At 49.4% G+C, this 19,435-nt stretch overlaps 1 protein-coding gene across 1 annotated transcript in view; it reads right to left on the bottom strand.

Moving 5' to 3' along the window:
* The window catches only part of LOC120981622 (NACHT, LRR and PYD domains-containing protein 3-like), a 3,400,916-nt gene that overhangs the window by 78,333 nt on the left and 3,303,148 nt on the right, over nt 1-19,435 (bottom strand). The window lies entirely within an intron of this gene.

Raw genomic sequence — 19,435 nt, 5'->3', positions numbered from 1 at the left:
CGGGAGGAAAGTGAATTGGAAGTGGAGTAGTCTGAGTTCTATTTTTTACAGCTTAGGTATTATATAAGCTCAAGTTGCCCACGTTTGTTGGGTATACATTAGTTTGGCAGCCCTAATCCCTGCGCTGCAGAGGGGGATGTGTTTATGTAAGCGTAATATGTTTGTAAGTTTTGGGGAACTGCACCATGACCACTATATATCATATCTTTTAGTAATACTATGACACACACTAGATGGGAGACAGAGTTGGGGAAGGATATTTGGAGTGAAAGGGGTGTCCAGAGAATTCTCTCTCTAGGGTTTGATAATGGGGGTTAGTGTAATAGCCTGGAATGTGAGAGGACTTGGTGACGCATCCAAGAGATACACAGTATTCAACTCTTTAAGACAGTCCCAACTAGCTATTGTATGTTTATCAGAAACACACCTGACAAGAGAGTCCATAGCTACACTGAACTGGGCATGGATAGGGCATGCATACCACTCTGTGTACTCTAGTCACGTTAGAGGGGTCAGTTTACTTGTACATAAGCAGATCCCACTTCAGTGTTCTAAGACAAGCATAGACCATCGCGGTCGCTATGTATGCCTACAGTGCAGGGTATTTCAATCACCACTTCTAATAGGGGTGATATATATTCCCCCCCATATACGGGAGAGGTACTGAAACAAGTGCTGGCGTTTGTGGCTGCGTCCCTAGGTGCCCCTGCGAGAGGTCGCTAACTCGGAGGACGTGCTATTGTCAAATATGGCAAAGGTATTCATGGAAGTAGTGCTCAGTGACATATGGAGGATTCATTATCCTAAAGTCAGACAATTCTCCTGCTATTCTAGTTCTCACAACACACTATCCCGAATTGACTTAGCAGTAGGTAACCAACAGATAATGAGACTTGTACGAAAAGTGGAGTATATGCCCAGAACTATTTCTGATCATTCCCCCATCAGAGTGGAACTAAGCTTAGATCCCAAGTTTATGAGAGACAGGGGCCTGTGGAGGTTAAACCCTTTCTGGCTAACCATATTACAAGACAATGTGGGAATATTGGCAGAGATGCAAGAATTCATGTCCTTTAAAGGGACTCTGTCACCACTTTCTAACCCCCCCTTTTAAAACTATTGTTCTCTCCATGGCGCCCTTGTGATTACAAAGGTGTTGTTATAACATAAATTCGCCGTCTCGTTTTGATAAAAATACCTTTTATCTAACCTGTCAATCTTGTGGATAAGGTGCCCAGGGCGTTTCTGAAGGTCTGAAGCTGCCGCCCGCCGCCGCCGCCGTTGGTGCCCAGCTCCTCCCCTGATCCTTTCAGCGCCGCCTGAATGTAAAGAAATCCGCCTCCGGCTCTCGCTCAGTGCCCCCTCCTCCTTTTCAAAGATCCCGCGCGTGCGCACAGCGAGAGCCGGAGGCGGATTTCTTTACATTCAGGCGGCGCTGAAAGGATCAGGGGAGGAGCTGGGCACCAACGGCGGCGGCGGCGGGCGGCAGCTTCAGACCTTCAGAAACGCCCTGGGCACCTTATCCACAAGATTGACAGGTTAGATAAAAGGTATTTTTATCAAAACGAGACGGCGAATTTATGTTATAACAACACCTTTGTAATCACAAGGGCGCCATGGAGAGAACAATAGTTTTAAAAGGGGGGGTTAGAAAGTGGTGACAGAGTCCCTTTAACATTGGGTCGACATCTATGACGGTAGTTTGGGACACCTTAAAGGCTTTTGTCAAAGGGATGTTCATTAAACGTATTTAAAGGCATAAGACCAAAAATAGGGCATTGTTACAAGAATTGCAGTCCAGAGTCACTGACACTGAATGTAAGTATGTAGAAAATCCCTCGGATGCGAACCGGTCTAATTGGATCGAGGCACAGCAAACATATAGGGATCATCTGTTGGAAGTTGCAGACCGTAAAAGTTTTTTCTGGAAACAAAAATACTTTGAGGAGGGAGAAAGTGTAGAGCATATGCTAGCTACTGTTATTAAGGCTCAACAGGGCCCTTCCTATATAGGATGTATCCAGGTGGCTTAATAACGGAAAGTCAAGACATTCTAAAGGTATTTAGTGACTACTATAAACAACTGTACTCTACTAGACCAAAGCGTAGGGACAGTGAGATCAAGAATCTCCTCGCCTCTATTCGGCTGTCAGTTCTGACGGCAGAACAGAAAGCAAGTCTTGAAGAACCTCTAAGCCTGGAAGAACTTGAGGAGGCAGTGAGGGGACTCCCGAATGAGAAGGCACCTTGGTTAGATGGAATACCAGGGGAGTTTTTAAAAAAAATATAAAGACTTCCTGCTGCCAAAACTCTTGACAGTCTTTGAGCAGGCGGAATTACTAGGTAGACTACCCGAAACCATGGAAGAAGCAATAATAATAGTGTTGCCTAAACCTGGCAAGGATTCCACGTGTCCGGAATAGTATCGGCCTATTTCTTTGTTATGCACAGATTTGGCCAACAGGTTAGCAAAAGTAATCCTTAGCCTGGTTCATGGTGACCAAACTGGCTTTATGCCGGGCAAGTCAACCGCTATCAATATTAGAAGATTATACTTTAATCTGCAAATGTCTAGAGGTGGGACGGGAAGTCGTGCCATTCTTTCACTTGATGCTGCAAAAGCTTTCGACAGTGTTGAGTGAAAGTTCTTATGGGGGGTAATGTAAGCTATGGGTTTTGGCCCCAAATTTATGTCATGGGTAAAATTTCTGTATGACCGACCGAGTTCCCATATATGTACAAATGGGCTGTTGTCTTATGCATTTGCGCTAGAAAGGGGCACGCGTCAGCTATGGAACCCCTGGCCCAGATGATATGTATTGATCCTAAAGTGAGAGTTCTAAAATATGGAAGCATATAGGAAAAAATTGCACTCTATGCTGACGACATGCTGCTATTTTTAGACAAAGTAGAGCACTCTCTGCCCTATGTAATGAAGCTAATTTAGGATTTTGGCACCTATTCGGGTCTAGCCATAAATTGAGACAAATCAGTAATGTTCCCCCTGGACCATGTGTCGGTACCACTTCGGAACAAGGTAGCCCCCCTACAAATAGCTGCAACCTTCAAATACTTAGGAATAAAGGTGTCATGTAGAACACAAGATTACGTTATTAGAATTTGATCCCACTGCTTGAAAGGAGTACTAAGAAGGTGTCTAGTTGATGTAAGCTACCACTCTCAGTTATAGGGAGAGCCAACCTAGTCAAAATGGTATTAATGCCACAATTTCTCTATATACTGCATAACAGCCCAGTGTGGGTACCAATGCAACACTTTTATAAAATACAGGGTCTCCAAGAATCCTTTTAGAAATTCTACAAAGAGATAAGGATAATGGGGGATTGGCACTCCCGAACCCATGGCTATACTTTCTGGCGGCACAGACCCAACAATGTAAAACATGGGGTACAGTGGGCAGCTTGAGCCCGGTGGGCATGCTGGTGTCTCATTTGATGGGAGGGAGGCCACCAGGATATATACTAGAACTTGGCTCAGTTATACGTCCCCCAGATAATGTCCCGAGCGTGAACCTATTCTGCAGAGTTTGGCAGAAACTGAGAGATATTACAAAAATTTCGGGATGCAGGGCCCTCACTCCTCTGTGGAGCAATCATTATCTACCAGAGCTTAGAAGATTAGATGGTTTTGGTACTTGGGAGGACAGGGGTATATACTGGATGACACAATTATATGTTAATAGAACATTCAAAAGCTTTGAACAACTGAAGGAGGAGTTTAACCTCATTAATACTTATTTCTACCAGTATCTGCAACTACACCACGCCTTGGCAGTGTAGGGGAAAGTAACTGATCTTACCATACAGGCTTCTATGATAGCGGAGCAGATTAGAAAAAGGGGGGAGACTAAGGGAGTGATCTCTGTCTTCTATAAGCTACTGCTCTCATTCTATCAGGAGCGCTTTCCACTAGCAGTCAGAGGAAAGTGGTCTCGTGACATAGGTCTCTTAACCGATTCACAATGGTCGGAGGTGCTAACAGGGCCGTCTTTGCCGCAGGGCAAAAGGGGCAGCTGCCCTGGGCCCAGTTGCTCCTGGGGGCCCAAGGGAGCTCCGTTTCCCGAGTCCCGACTCCCATTCACTATGCAGCAGCAGTCTTCAGAACAACTTACAAGCGCTGCTTAGCAAGCACGTCGGCGCCCCGCCGTCACGTGGTAAAATGGGGTGTGACTCACCGCAGCCTGGTGAGTGGCGCCACGGCGGAGCAGCCAGCAGCAGGGACTAAGTCTCTGCCTCCGGTCCGGAGCTAAAGGGATTGGGTGGTGAGTCACGGCCTCACGTGACCAGACCACCAGCGACTCACTCACCTTAGTACCTTACACAGCCAGACCTGCCACTGCCACGCCAGGAGGGGAGGAGGTAGGTAAAGCAAAAAGCATGCATATTGACTTTATTTTATATTAGAAATTTAGACCGATCAGGTCACCGAATTAATAATTAACCCCAAATCCATTCATAAATTAGTGGGGGATTATTATAGAGACAGACGGCCCCAGGAGACATAAGGGGTTGGGTTGGGTTCTCTCTGTCTGCTGCTGAACTGTGGCCTGGGGCCACATTTACTAATCTTTGCTCAGGGGGGCCCTCATGGTGTGGACTGGACTGGTCATTTTCACTAAGGAATATAGTTTAACCATTTATGTGCAAAAGAGAAAATAAGAAGTCAGCTCCAATCAGATATCTGCACATAGACCAAGACTGTTGGTCTATGTGCAGATATCTGATTGGAGTTGACTTAGTGACTTCTTTTTTTCTCTTTTGGACATAAACGGTTAAACTATATTCCTTAGCAAAAATGACCAGTCCACACCACACCATGAGGGCCCCCCTGAGCCGTTTTGGCGGCTCAGATGCGGACCCATTCACTGTGTGTTGTGTGTTGTGGTAGAGGGCGTAATTGCATGCTAGGGTGTGTGAAGGCGGGATCCAGGGGGCCCAAGTAAATTCTTGCCCAGGGTCCAATCAATATTAAAGACGGCCCTGGGTGCTATCCAGGGTTCCCTTGCCATCACTGTGTGAGACGCACAGACTCTCACAGTTGTATCTGATACATAGGGTATACAGGACACCCATGTTACTCCATAGGTTGGGTATACGTGATACTTCTAACTTCCCTAAATGTGATCTCCCTGAAGCACACATAATGAAAGCGACGGAATGGGGCGCAGCCATAATGTAGTGCGAATTGACTTGGGGGGGAAACGGTAGGACAATCAAGGGTTAATGTTGTGGGGTAGGGGTGGGCCTAAGGAAGGAAGGGGAGGACGTGCAGTTTGGCGGGCAGTATATGTAGGCTGGAGGAGGGGCGTCAGTCAGTGGCTGGCATAGTGAAGCGCGTTTGCAGGGCCAAGATGTCATCGCTGGAAGAGCTATTGGAGGCGGTTAGGGCGGCTGTACAGGTACATGGTGCGGCCCGTTTACAAGAGACCATGCAGTCGGTCCTGAACCCCCCGTCTGCGACTGGTGAGGCGGTGCGTTCCGGTCGGGCTAGGCGCTCTGTCCCCCCTGAGCGCTTGAGCCCTGAGACGACTCCGAGACTGCGTCGACGAATGCGGAGCCCCATTAGCAACCCTCCGCTGCAGCCTGCGAGGCCTGTGGCTGATTCGGCTCGCAGACGCAGCGGGAGGACGGCGGGGAGAGAGGGCAGGACGACGGGAGAGGGACGGTCTGGTGCGGGTCCCGTCTCCCGGCCGACGAGAGGGAGAAGGCAGGCGCGTGCGGCTGTCTCCCCGCGAGAGGCGGTGCGGGAGAGACGAGCCAGGTCTGAATTACCTGCAGGCGGCGGCGGTGTTGCTGCGGCCGGGTCGCTCCTCGGCCTGGGCCTCTTGGATGTCGGGGTGAGGAGTTGTCCTGCGTCGCGGTCAGTCTCTGCTGATCGGCGACGTCATCAGGGAGGGCCTGAGGCGCAGAGCGGTGATGCTGGGAGAAGAAGCGCGTCGCAACCCCTGGTGGTGGGTCGGCGACATGGCGCCTTCTCAAGAGATGCAGTGGAGGATGAGCCCCCGGAACGGCTGCATGGGACCGCGGCTCACAGTGCCGGTGCTGTGGAGCCAGCTTCACTGGGAATCGTCGGGATGAGAGGTGTGCGGCCAGGAGTGAGGGCCTCTTCTTCACAAGGGGCTGCGGACGTTGGCCCTTTGCAACAGGAGTCAGAGGAGGAGTCGTTCCTGTTGGAGGAAGGCGAAGTGGATCCTGGAGAAGAGTCTGCGGCTGGTGGTATGGACGACGCTGGGCCATCTGGAGGTGACGTCTCGTGTGTGGTATCAGAAGGGAGGTCTGCGGCTGCCGGCGACACCGCCTGGGGACGGCCAGGTGAGAGAGCGGCGTGTCAAATGCATGTTGGAGGGGTCGGGAATGCAGGGTTACATAGTGGGGGGGGTTCTGAAGCTTTGGTGAGGGATGTATTATCGGGTATGCTTGCTTTGTTATCACGGTTGGGCCCGGGTGCAGTGGGGAATCCGGCGGCTGTGTGGTCTCCTGCGGCTGATTTGGCGGTGGTTCCAGGGGCGGCGCAGGGTTTACTGAGTGAGAGTGGGGGTGCGGTGGCCGGTGGCCAGGCCTGTGGTTCCAGGCGGGTAGCTGGGGAGAAAGGTGATGTGGTTGACGGTGTTAGGTTGGCGGATTCAGCAAAGGGTGAGATTTATGTATGTTTTGAGGGGCCGCTGGGGGCTCATTTGAAGCCGGAGGTCAGGGAGAAGATATGGAAGGATGAATATGTGGAGATCTTCTCTATGCTCCCTTTGGAGAAATTTAATTTGGATAGGGTTAAGCTGGATGAGAGCAAGAAGGAGGAGGAAGAAAGGAGGAGGTTTAGGTTGATTCCGCGTACTTTTCAGAATTGGTTCCAGGCTTTTGCAATTTTGGCCAGCGTCATTGGGGAAAAGACGCCAGAGCACTGCTCGGCTCTTTTCTGCTATATGGATGCTATTGGGGAGGCTCATCGGACGTATGGGGGTGTGGCTTGGCTTAGGTACGACGAGCAGTTCCGGCAGCGGAAGGCGGTCAGGCCTAGCATTCGTTGGGACCATAAGGATATTGGTCTGTGGATGCGTTTGATGGCAGCACCTCGGGGTGGAGGGTCTCAGCCCTTTCGTGGAGCGGCCGGGGGTGCCTCGGCTGCGGAGTCTCAGGTTGTGGGAAAAAAGGGTTATTGCTGGCAATTCAATGAAGGACATTGCCGGTTCTTGTCCGACTGCAGGTTTAAGCATGAGTGCTCCGGTTGCGGAGGTTCCCATAGCCTGTCCAGGTGTTTCCGGAGGGGGAAAAGTAAGGGATCCGAGGTTATGCAAAAGAGGGGTGACACCGGTGAGGGTGGAAGAGATGGAGCCGTATTTAAGGAGGTACCCAAATAGGGGGGTGGCTCGGTTGTTGTTGGAGGGGTTTACCGCGGGGTTTGTTATCCCGTGTAGTTTGGTGGGGACGCGGGTTGCTTCCCGGAATTTGATTTCAGCTTTGCGCTACCCTGATGTGGTGAGGGAAAAAATTGTGAAGGAGGTTGCGGCTGGCAGAGTTGTAGGCCCCTTTTCAGAGTGTCCTTTGCCGGAGTTATGGGTATCCCCATTGGGTTTGGTTCCTAAGAAGGAGCCCAATAAGTTCAGGCTCATTCATCATTTGTCCTATCCGCTTGGTGGGTCTGTGAATGATGGGATAGCGGACGAGTTATGCTCAGTGTCATACACGTCTTTTGATGAGGCAGTGCGGTGGGTGCGGCGTTTCGGGCAGGGCGCCCTGCTTGCTAAGACTGATATTGAGGCTGCTTTTCGATTGTTGCCCATTCACCCTGACAGTTTGCACTTGCTTGGTTTTAAGTGGGAAGGTTGTTTTTATGTTGATTGTTGTTTGCCGATGGGGTGCGCGATCTCGTGCTCCTTGTTTGAGTCGTTTAGTTGTTTTTTAGAATGGGTGGTGAAACAGGAGGCGGGATGGAGCTCGGTTTTGCACTACCTGGATGAGTTTATGTTTCTTGGTCCGGCTGGATCTAGGGTGTGCGCAGTGCTGCTGCATACGATGGAGAGGGTTGCGGCGCGTTTCGGAATTCCGTTGGCGGCGGATAAGACGGAAGGCCCTGCCACGGTCATTAAGTTCTTAGGTATTGAGATTGACAGTTTGGCTATGGAGTGTCGTTTGCCTGAGGATAAGGTGCGTGATCTCTTGCAGGAGGTCGTGTTTCTGAGGAAGGCTAGGAAGGTGCAACTTAAGCGGGTTCAATCAGTTTTGGGAAAATTGAATTTTGCTTGTCGCATCTTGCCAATGGGGCGGGTTTTTTGCCGTCGCTTGGCGTTAGCCACTGCGGGCATTACTGCGCCTTTTCATTATTTACGGTTGCCAGGGGCTGTGAAGGAGGATTTGGTGGTGTGGGAGAATTTTTTGTTGGATTATAATGGTAGGTCGGTGTGGATGGAAGCGGTGGTTAGCAATGTGGATTTGGAGTTGTTTTCGGATGCGTCTGGTTCTTGTGGTTATGGTGTATTTTGTAGGGGACAATGGAGTGCAGGTGGTTGGCCGGCGGAATGGAGGCAGGCTGGCTTACTTTCAAACTTGGTGTTGTTGGAACTTTTTCCTATTGTCTTGGCCACTGAGTTGTGGGGGGACTGGCTGAGGAATCGGCGGGTGCGTTTTTACTGTGATAACATGGGAGTTGTGCAAGCAATTAATAGTCAGTCGGCTAATTCACCGCCTGTGTTGAATTTGCTGAGGTACTTTGTGCTGAGGGGTTTGCGATTGAATGCTTGTTTTGTGGCGGAACATGTCCCAGGAGTGGATAGCTCATTGGCTGATTCCCTTTCTCGTTTTCAGTGGGAGCGTTTCCGCGGCTTGGCGCCGGGTGCCGAAATTCGGGGGTTGCCCTGTCCTCAGTGGCTCTGGAGCGTGGCCTTGGGGTGTCAGCGGGCCTGATTAGGCGGTCACTTAGTAACGGTACGTGGGCTGCGTATTCTTCTGTGTGGTCTTTGTGGGAGGAATTGATTGAGCAAGTTGGGGGTTGTAGCTCGCTGGAGGATTATCGAACGTTATTGGTTTTCTGGTTAGGAACGTTTTATGCGGCAGGTTTATCTTTTTCAGTGGCGTCAAAGAGGTTAGCGGCTGTCGCCTTTTGGTTGCGGTTGCGAGGTATGGCCGATGTGTCGAAGTGTTTTATGGTACGGCAGGCGTTGAAGGGATACCGCCGTTGCGGGGTACGGAGGGACAATCGCAGGCCGGTTTCATTTGCGGTGTTGCAGAAGTTATGGTCAGAGGCGGGATCGGTGTGTATGTCGGCATATGAAGTGTGTTTGTTTAGGGCGGCTTTTTCTCTGGCATTTTTTGGAGCGTTTCGCATCTCAGAGTTGGTGGCAGCGAGTCGCACGAGCACTGGGGGTTTGTTATGGGAAGATGTTGGTTTTGTGGATGGTGCTTTGCGGTGTTGCATTCGCAGGTCTAAGACGGACCAGGAGGGTAGAGGGGTTGTGTTATGGCTGAGGCCGTTGGTTGGGTCTGTGCTTTGTCCTGTGCGTTGTATGGAGGATTTCTTGGAGGTGCGGCCGAGTGGGAAGGGGACGTTGTTGATTCATCAGGAAGGGTCGCGGTTGTCTCGTTTCCAATTTGTCGCTGTTTTCAGGAAGTGCTTGGTGGCTGCTGGTTTGCCCGCTATGGAATACGCTTCTCATTCTTTTCGGATAGGCGCCGCGACAGAGGCGGCTAGGTGGGGCCTAGGTGAGGAGGTCATTCGGCGTATAGGACGTTGGGAGTCGGATTGTTTCCGGTCATATATCCGGCCCCATTTGCTGTGAATGGCTAGTGAGGGCTCTGAGGTGGGGAAGTTGTTAAAGTATCTGACAATCTTGGATGTGTTTTAACTGTGTTTGTTTTGTTGCAGGGTCGGCTCCTTGTTTGACTTGGATTTTTGGGCATTCGTATGTTCATTGGGGTGCCTTGCGAGCGGACGTCAGGCGGAACGGACGCCAGTTGGGTTTTTCGGCGGAGGACATGCGGATTAGGTGGATTGGTTTGCGGGGGCTTCTTTGGGGGAGAGTCTTGCCGGAGATCTATTTGAACGTACAGTTGGATCGACCTCCGGACGTGTTGGTTCTTCATGTCGGCGGGAATGATTTGGGGGTACGTCGGTCCCGGGATGTGATCCGGGATATTAAGGTGGATGTGTTGCGTTTGCTGGCGGATTTTCCTGAGATTTTGCTGGTTTGGTCGGAGGTGGTGGCGAGAAGTAGTTGGAGGTTCGCCAGGTCGGTTGAGCGGATCAATAAGGCGCGGGCGAAATTGAATAAGGAGGTGGGGCGCTTTGTTCGCAGGCAAGGTGGTATAGTGGTGCGCCACCGGGAATTGGAGGCGGCATCGCCTCAGTTCTTGAGAGCGGATGGTGTGCACCTTAATGATGTCGGTATTGACATGTGGGCTTTGAGCATTCAGGAGGGTTTGGAGACGGCCCTGAGGGTTTGGCGGGACGCCCACAGGTGAGGTGTCACCGGTGGTCTTCTCGTGGCTGATTGTTAGGGGATCCTGGGGGAGCGATTCAATGGTTAAGAGATGCGGGACATGTTGGAGCCTGCATCTCATGTGGTTTCTGAATGCCGAGGATGGGGGCTCCTGTCTGGGCTAAAAGGCCTACAGGAGGAGATACTTGGTTACTTCAAGCAGTTGGTGCTCTTGGGTCGGTGAGTGCGGCCGAGGGTAAGCTTGAAGTACAAGGTGAGACGGTTAAGGAAGATGGGGCTGGTTTGGGTTGCCCTCCAGGATCCTTTTGGTACTGTGCAGTGGGTCATAACATTGAAGGTTGTGTTAATGTGTCGGTTGTTATTATTATTGTCATTATTGTTGTGATTATTTATTATTATTATATGTGAATAATAAAGTTCGGCCATCACGGTCAATTTCTCCAATCAAGTCGGTGTCGGTGTGGTTTATTGAAGGGCAGGTTAGTGGTACGGACGGAGGAGATTCTTCCATCCTATTAAGTCATTCATATGTTTTGGGAATGTACTATCTTAGGCCCTTTCTGGCGAGCAATACTGGATATTATTCTTGAAGTATATAAAATTAGGCCTCCAGCTGAGACACTGATATGTATATCGGGCCTATTACAAGATGACACCGCAGAGAGTCTTAATATTGGGATAAGTAGATTACTATATCAGGCTAGGAAAATAATAGCCAAATACTGGATCAGCACCACTGTACCAACTAAAGAGGAGTTCATTGTGCATATGAATGTGATAATTGGGCTAGAGAGAGGCGTATACTATAAAAGAGGAGCAAGTTCAAGTCTATATGGGGACCATGGCTGATGGCGCCGGGATTGCCCTCCGGGCGCCTTCTCTCCATTTAAGTGGGAGGAGGTACCGCTAGGTAATGATAAAAAGGGGATAATTTAGCTTTGTTGGAAAATAGGACACACTGGTGATAAGAAACATAGGATTACAAACCAGGAAGGGAGGGAGATATAAGGTCAATACAGCATGGTGCGGTCCAGGGTAGGGAGGGGGGAAAGGGTTATACAATCATATGTATTTTGTCTTTAACCAATGTTGTACCCAATTAGGGTATATATATATTCACATATGTAAATCTATGTTATCTCTGTTTATGTACAAAAATCTGAGAAAATCAATAAAAATTATTAGATCAAAAAAAGAAACAGTTGTAAATGTAAGACGGCTCAGAAGCTGTCTTACATAGGGTTGAGCGAACCCGAACTGTAAAATTCGGGTTCGTACCGAACTTTAGGATTTTTGGACCCCGGACCCGAACCCGAACATTTCAGTAAACGTTCGGGTTCGGTGTTCGGCGCTTTTTTAAAGGCTGCAGAGCAGCCAATCAACAAGCGTTTAACTGTGTGCCCTTAGAAGCCATCACAGCCATGCCTACTAATGGCATGGCTGTGATTGGCCAGTGCAGCAGGTGACCCAGCCTCTATATAAGCTTGGGTCACGTAGTGCTGCAGGGAGAGGATGATGCTGCTGTGAGGGAGAGAATAGGACAGAATCTTTAATCAGAACTCTAATTGAACTCAGTGATCTACAAGGATTTTGTTGTGTGGGTGCAGTGCACAATCTTTTTAACCTGCCCTGAGCCCAATGACAGAGAAAAATTACTTTTATCCGTCTGTTAGTTAGGTGGGTGGCGGCGGGCATTTTATGTAAGCTCGGTGCACCAGCATTCAACATTCAGTGCTTTTGTGACATTCAAATCCAAGCTTGAAATACTACAATAATAATCAGGTTTTAAAAAAAACACCCTTTTTTGGCAATACCCTACATCTGGTGCCTTAGCAGCATTAGTCAGTGTGCAATTTAAGCTAGAAATACAGCTATAATTTTTTGGGATTAAAAAACACCCTTTTTGGGCAAAATATTAAATTTTACAGCCCTTGCTGCATCTGCTCATGTGAAATTAAAGTGTTATATACAGCTGTCATATTCTGTTAGTAAAAAAAAACACCCTTTTTGGGCAAAATACTTAATATTGCAGCCTTTGCTGCATCTGTGATTGTTAAAATCAAGCTTGAAATACTTCAATTATTTTTTGGCTTTGAAAAAACACCCATTTTTGGCAATAAACTTCATCTTGGGCCTCTGCCGCATTAGTCAGTGTGCAATTTAAGCTAGAAATACAGCTATAATTTTCTGGGTTATAAAAAAACACCCATTTTGGGCAAAATATAAAATTTTACAGCCCTTGCTGCATCAGCATGTGTGAAATTCAAGCGTTATATACTGCTGTCATATTCTGTTAGTAAAAAAAACACCCTTTTTGGGCAAAATACTCAATATTTGCTGCATATGTCATTGTGAGATACACCCTTTAGATAGTGTTGTTATATTCTACTATTAAAAAAACACCCTTTTAGGGCAAAAAACTAAATTTTGCAGCCTTTGCTGCATATGTCATTGTGAGATACACCCTTTAGATACTGTGGTTCTATTCTGCTATTAAAAAAACACGAATTTTGGGCAAAAATCTTAAATTGCGGCCTAATCTACATCTGAACGTGTGAGATACACCCTATAGAACTGTGGTTCTATTCTGCTATTAGAAAAACACCCATCTTGGGCAGAAATCTTAAATTGCGGCCTAGTCTACATCTGTACGTGTGAGATACACCATTTAGATACTGTGGTTCAATTCTGCTATTAAAAAAAACACCCATTTAGGGCAAGATGCTAAATTTTAGAAATATGAGGAGAGCGTCAAATAAGGGACGTGGCCCCGGTCGTGGTGCTGCTGGTGGAGCTCCTGTTGCAGGGAGAGAATGTGGTTGATCTGTGCCAGCTACACGCACCAGTGAAACACCTTCCTCAGATGCGAGTAGGCGACAGAACCTGCAACAGTATTTGGTCGGGCCTAATACGACTCTACGAATGGTAAGGCCAGAACAAGTACAGGCGATAGTAGATTGGGATGTTGACAGTGCCTCCAGTTCCTTCACATTGTCTACCACCCAGTCTCCTGCTGATAGACCACAGTTGGCACCTGCAGCCGATGTCCATCAGTCTTTCACCTCACCCCCTTGCAAATCAGCCAAGCAGTCTGAGCCCCAAGTCATGCAGCAGTCTATTTTGCTTTTTGATGACTCTGTTAGCAGGGTTTCCCAGGGCCATCCACCTATCGCTGCCCCAGAAGTGGAAGAGATTGAGTGCACCAATGCCCAACCACTTATGTTTCAAGATGAGTACATAGGAGGACCATCGCAGCACGTCTCGGATGATGACGAAACACAGGTGCCAACTGTTGGGGCTTTCGAAAGTGTGCAGACCGACAAGGAGGGCAGGGGTGAAGACTGGGTGGAAGATGATGTGGAGGACGATGAGGTCCTCGACCCCACATGGAATCAAGTTCATGTGAGTGACCTGTATAGTTCGGAGGAAGAGGCGGTGGTCGCACAGAGCCACTAGCACAGCAGAAGAGGGAGCAGGGTGCAAAAGCGGAGCGGCCGTCCCCTAGACAGTACGCCTGCTACTGCAAGGGACCGAGCACACCAAAGCCAGCAGCAAGGAGTTCCCTGGCGTGGCAGTTCTTCAGACAATGTGCTAACAAGACACGAGTGGTTTGCATGTTCTCAACCTGAGCACAACCTGCATGACCAGGCATTTAAGTGCAAAGCACGAGCTGCAGTGGAGTAGACACCTCAAAAACCAAGAAAGGTCTCTGGCTCATCCTGTTTCCTCTTCTGCTGCAGTCTCGGCCTCTTCATCCACCTCTGGAGTAACAGTGCCACCTGCCACCTCGCAAACAGAGGATCTGCCAGCAACACCACCATCTGGGTCACCAAGCATCTCCACAATGTCCTACGGAAGCGTTCAGCTCTCCATCTCCCAAACACTGGAGCGGAAGAGAAAGTACCCCCTACCCATCCGCGATCCCTGGCCCTGAATGCCAGCATTTCTACATTTCTGGCCTTTGAAATGCTGTCATTCCGTCTGGTGGAGACGGAGAGTTTTAAAAGCCTTATGGCGGTGTCTGTCCCACAGTACGTAGTGCCCAGTCACCACTATTTTTCCAGGCATGCCATCCCTTTCCTGCACAACCAAGTGGGGGACAAAATCAGGTGTGCACTGCGCAACGCCATCTGTGGCAAGGTGCACCTGACTACGGATATGTGGACCAATAAGCACGGTCAGGGACGTTATATCTCCATAACAGCACACTGGGTAAATGCAGTGGCGGCTGAGCCTGAGGCGGATAGCAGTTTGTCGCATGTCCTTCCACCACCAAGGATTGCAGGGCGCTTCAGTTTGCCTCCTTTTGCTTCCTCCTCCTACTCCGCTTCCTCATCCTCTACTGGCTCCTCATCCAGTCAGCGTAACACCTTCACCACCAACTTCAGCACAGCCAGGGGTAAACTACAGCAGGCAGTTTTAAAACTTATCTGTTTGGGTTACTGTCACGGTCCAAGAATCTCCTAGAGGGGCAAACATTAGCCAAATGATTTATACCCCCACAACAGAAACAAATCCTCCTCTGAGAGCTGAATCCTCTACTATCAGAGGCAAGCAAACCCAGCTGCATGGCCTCCTCCTCAGAGGGGATTGAGAGAGACTGAGACCCCCGCGCACTGAATGAGACAGCCCCACTGTCCTTGGACTGAATATGACAGGAAGGAGTAGTCTCCTCTCTCTCTCTAAGACGCCTGTCAATACGAACAGCTAAAGACATGTCAGATTCTAACGAGGCTGGTCACTCATGAAAAGCAAACGCATCTTTAAATCTTTCCGAAAGACCATGGCAAAATTGACTTCGGAGTGCAGCATCATTCCAACCAGTATCAGCTGCCCATCTCCGAAATTCTGAACAATATATCTCTGCGGACTGTTTACCCTGGCATAAAAGACGCAGTTTAGATTCAGCCAGAGCAATACGATCCGGGTCATCATATATCTGCCCCAGGGCTACAAAAAATTCATCCACCGATCGGAGGGGCCGTGCCCTGACCGGCAGCGAAAAGGCCCAAAACTGAGCGTTATCCCTGAGCAGAGAGATGATGATCCCCACCCTCTGCTCCTCATCACCAGAGTAATGGGGAAGTAGGCGAAAATTGAGTTTGCAAGCCTCTCTAAAGCGAACAAAATTCTCACTACCCCCGGAGAACGTATCCGGAAGCGAGATCTTAGGCTCGGAACAAACTCCATGAATGCCAGCAGAACCAGTCACCTGAAACTGAGACACAGTTTTATGGAGATCTGCTACCTCCAGCGAAAGACCTTGCATGCGGTCCATCAAGGCTGAAACCGGATCCATGCTTAAGACGGTTATGGCGGTTTATAATGTCACGGATGGTGTTGCAGAAAGCTGGAACTTATAAATAAACATCCGACTGACTTGATCCCAAACTAAGGAGCATATGGGTGAGCCCTATAAAACCCCTAAAGCTCTCCCTAACTGCTATGCCCATGCAAAGGTCTTTATGGTAGACGATTGCATGCCCTCGTACCTTATACTATGTGACACCTGAAAGCCCTATAATAGTGAGGGGACATGACCAACAGCTCCCTGCACTTAATACGGACGGAGTCAGGGTCACCTACAATCAAGCCAGCAAGGAAACACAAATAAAGGAAACAGACTTATCTGAGGAATCAGGAGAAGCAATATCCAGCAGTGAACAACTCATCCAGGAAGAAGTATAAACCGCAAAGTGAGGCAGTATGGGAGGGAATATAAAGGGAGACAATTAGTGTAAATAGGTGACAGCTAGGAGAAGGAAAGGAGATGACAAAGTGAAACCAAAACAAAGAACATCATGCAAGAGGTAGCGAAGAACGTCTAACAGACCTTCTCACAGAGCTGGCGGTGACAGTTACAAACCCCACACCGCGCAGGAGCTGTGGACGGGCTTTGAACAACAGGCCGATGAGTGGTTGGTGCCCGTGAGCCTCAAGCCCGGCCTGGTGCTTTGTGATAATGGGCGAAATCTCGTAGCAGCTCTGGGACTAGCCGGTTTGACACACGTCCCTTGCCTGGCGCATGTGCTGAATTTGGTGGTGCAGAGGTTCCTTAAAAATTACTCTGATATGTCAGAGCTGCTGCATAAAGTGCGGGCCATCTGTGCGCGCTTTCAGCGTTCTCACCCTGCTGCTCGCCTGTCAGCGCTGCAGCGTAACTTCGGCCTTCCCGCTCACCACCTCATATGCAACGTGCCTACAAGGTGGAACTCCACCTTGCACATGCTGGCCAGACTGTGCGAGCAGCAGCAGGCGATAGTGGCGTTTCAGCTGCAGCACGCACGGGTGAGTCGCTCTGCGGAATAGCACCACTTCACCACCAATGACTGGGCCTCCATGCGAGACCTGTGTTCCTTGTTGCGCTGTTTCGAGTACTCCACCAACATGGCCAGTGCCGATAACGCCGTTCTCAGCGTTACTATCCCACTTCTATGCCTCCTTGAAAAAACGCTGCTGGCGATGATGGAAGAGGATGTGGCACAGGAGGAGGAAGAGGGATCATTTCATAGGGTTTCCGGCCAGTCATTCACAAGTGGCTCCAAGGGTGGGTTCCTGCACCCACAAACGCCAGGTACACAATTGTCCAGCTAGGGCACAGTTCTGGAGGATGACAAGGTGGAGGATGAGGAGGAGTAGATGGAGGAGGAAGAACCATGTTCACAGCAGGGTGGCACCCAGACCAGCTCACTGGTGCGTGGCTGGGGGGATACAGAGGACACAGACGATACACCTCCCACAGAGGACAGCTTTTCGTTGCCTCTGGGCAGCCTGGCACACATAAGCGATTACATGCTGCAGTGTCTCCGCAACGACCGCCGAGTTGCCCACATTCTAACTTGTGCTGATTACTGGGTGGCCACGCTGCTGGATCCCCGTTACAAGGACAACGTTCCGTCCTTAATTCCCTCACTGGAGCATGATCGTAAGATGTGCGAGTACAAGCGCATGCTGGTAGACGCGCTGCTGGTGGCATTTCAACCTGACAGCGGGGGCACAGTGGAAGCACAAGGCGAAGGCAGAAGAGGAGGAAGAGGTCGCCAACGCAGCTGGGGCACTGCCAGCACCTCAGAAGGCAGGGTTAGCATGGCCGAAATGTGGAAAAGCTCATATGGAACGTCTTAGCAGGAGGCAGCATTTCACCAACATGGTGGAGCAGTATGTGTGCACATGCCTACAAGTACTGAATGACGGGTCTGCCCCCTTCAACTTCTGGGTCTCCAAATTGGGCACATGGCCTGAGCTTGCCCTTTACGCCTTGGAGGTGCTGGCCTGCCCTGCAGCCAGTGTATTATCTGAACGTGTGTTTAGCACGGCAGTTTTCTATAAAGGACCCTATCTGGGAAGGGTTTATTATTACTCAAAACACTACTGCCTAAACGGCTACTAACCACTCTTGTCCCAGACTAATAAAACATAACTTTTACTTATTCGTCTTTAAAACTGGTGAAAGGATATTTTGTGAGCTACCTAAAGGGTTAAAAGCACTGTGCCCCATGAGAGATGCTGTAGATTAGGGTGTATAGGTTGGCGTGAGTGCACTAACACCGCTCAACCACACACCACCATCCCAGCTGTATGAACAGAGTTCTATGCTGTGCCTGATATCTACTTGGTCTCCCGTATCTGGGGTATAAGCACCAATGTCAGATGAGCCTAATGGCAATGTGTGTTATTGTATCAAGCACATAGATCGCTGCAATAGCTCAATAGGGTCCAGCAGATTAAAAACCTAGATTCCGCCTCCCAACATGTTTCGCCAGCTATTCTGGCTTCATCAGGGGTATCGGACAGACTTGAATGCCTAACGCTGGTGGGCGAATTTAACCTCTCATCTCTCACTTCCTGTGGGAGGAGGCACCAATCCAAAGGGGGTATGGATCAAACTAGTTACTTATAGCCTATCATTGCAAACATTGTTGCCATGACAGGTTGGTGGCGTCACTAGGAGGGGAGGTCCAAGATGACCCGGTGCGCAGTAGGGACCGCCGCAAACACTTACCCTCCATACGTGTCTATTGCCTCGTAATGCGCATGCGTTGGGACTTAGATGAAAAAAAACCTGCGCCATGCCGATCGCCGCAGACACTTGTCATCGATTCGCACACTGATTTTCTGCGCATGCGCCGGGACTTAGAGGAAACCACAGAGCTAGAGAGGGTGATGCGGCTGCTCCTATATTTATGGTGCGCATGCGCTGGGACTTAGAACCAAAGGCCCAGCTGCGCAATGAAAAAAACGCCGCAAACACTTATCCTCTATTCGCGCCCACTAGTTTCCACTGCGCATGCGCCGGGATTTAGAGGAAAAACGGGTTAGGGAGGGTACTGCGGCTGCTCCTATACTTAGTTCATATGGCCACTAGTTCAAATGCGTTTGCGAATGCAACACAAGGCCAGTGGAGGCCTGGCCAAAGATATCACTGCAATTGCGCGTATATATTCAGTTAGTCCTCATGTTGGTTAATATACGCATGCCAATTTTTGGGCATTGCGCATGTGGGAGAACTTAACCACATACAGGCCCATTTTCTTCTTCTATTGCGCATGCATTAGAACTTCTAAATCAGACTCCACCAAAGAATAGTACTGCAGCTGCACCTGAACTTAGTTCTAAAATTGCCAAAGGAGTCGCATCCACCTGCGTAGGGCCAATTGCCCATTATTTGGCACGGCAGGGGGCGTTATCACAGACAAGCACAGCCGCCTGTCCACAGCCAATGTGGACAAGCTCACGTTCAATAAAATAAACCAGGCATGGATCCCACAGGATTGGTCCATACCTTGTGCAGAATAGACATGTATAGCGGCCTTAACCAGCCATTGTTATACTACAGCGCAATTGCTCTTTCTGGTATTTTGGATATTTCACACTCTTTTGGAGTGTACCCTAATTAAAAGAAAAATTTTTAATCAAAAACCAGTGTTGGCTACCTCGTCCTCCTCCACCGCTGCTTCCACCTACACCGATACGTCCACCGCCTCCTCA

Source organism: Bufo bufo, chromosome 11 (assembly GCF_905171765.1).
Source record: "Bufo bufo chromosome 11, aBufBuf1.1, whole genome shotgun sequence".
Taxonomy (NCBI): Eukaryota; Metazoa; Chordata; class Amphibia; order Anura; family Bufonidae; genus Bufo; species Bufo bufo.
This window is presented reverse-complemented; position numbering and strand designations above follow the sequence as displayed.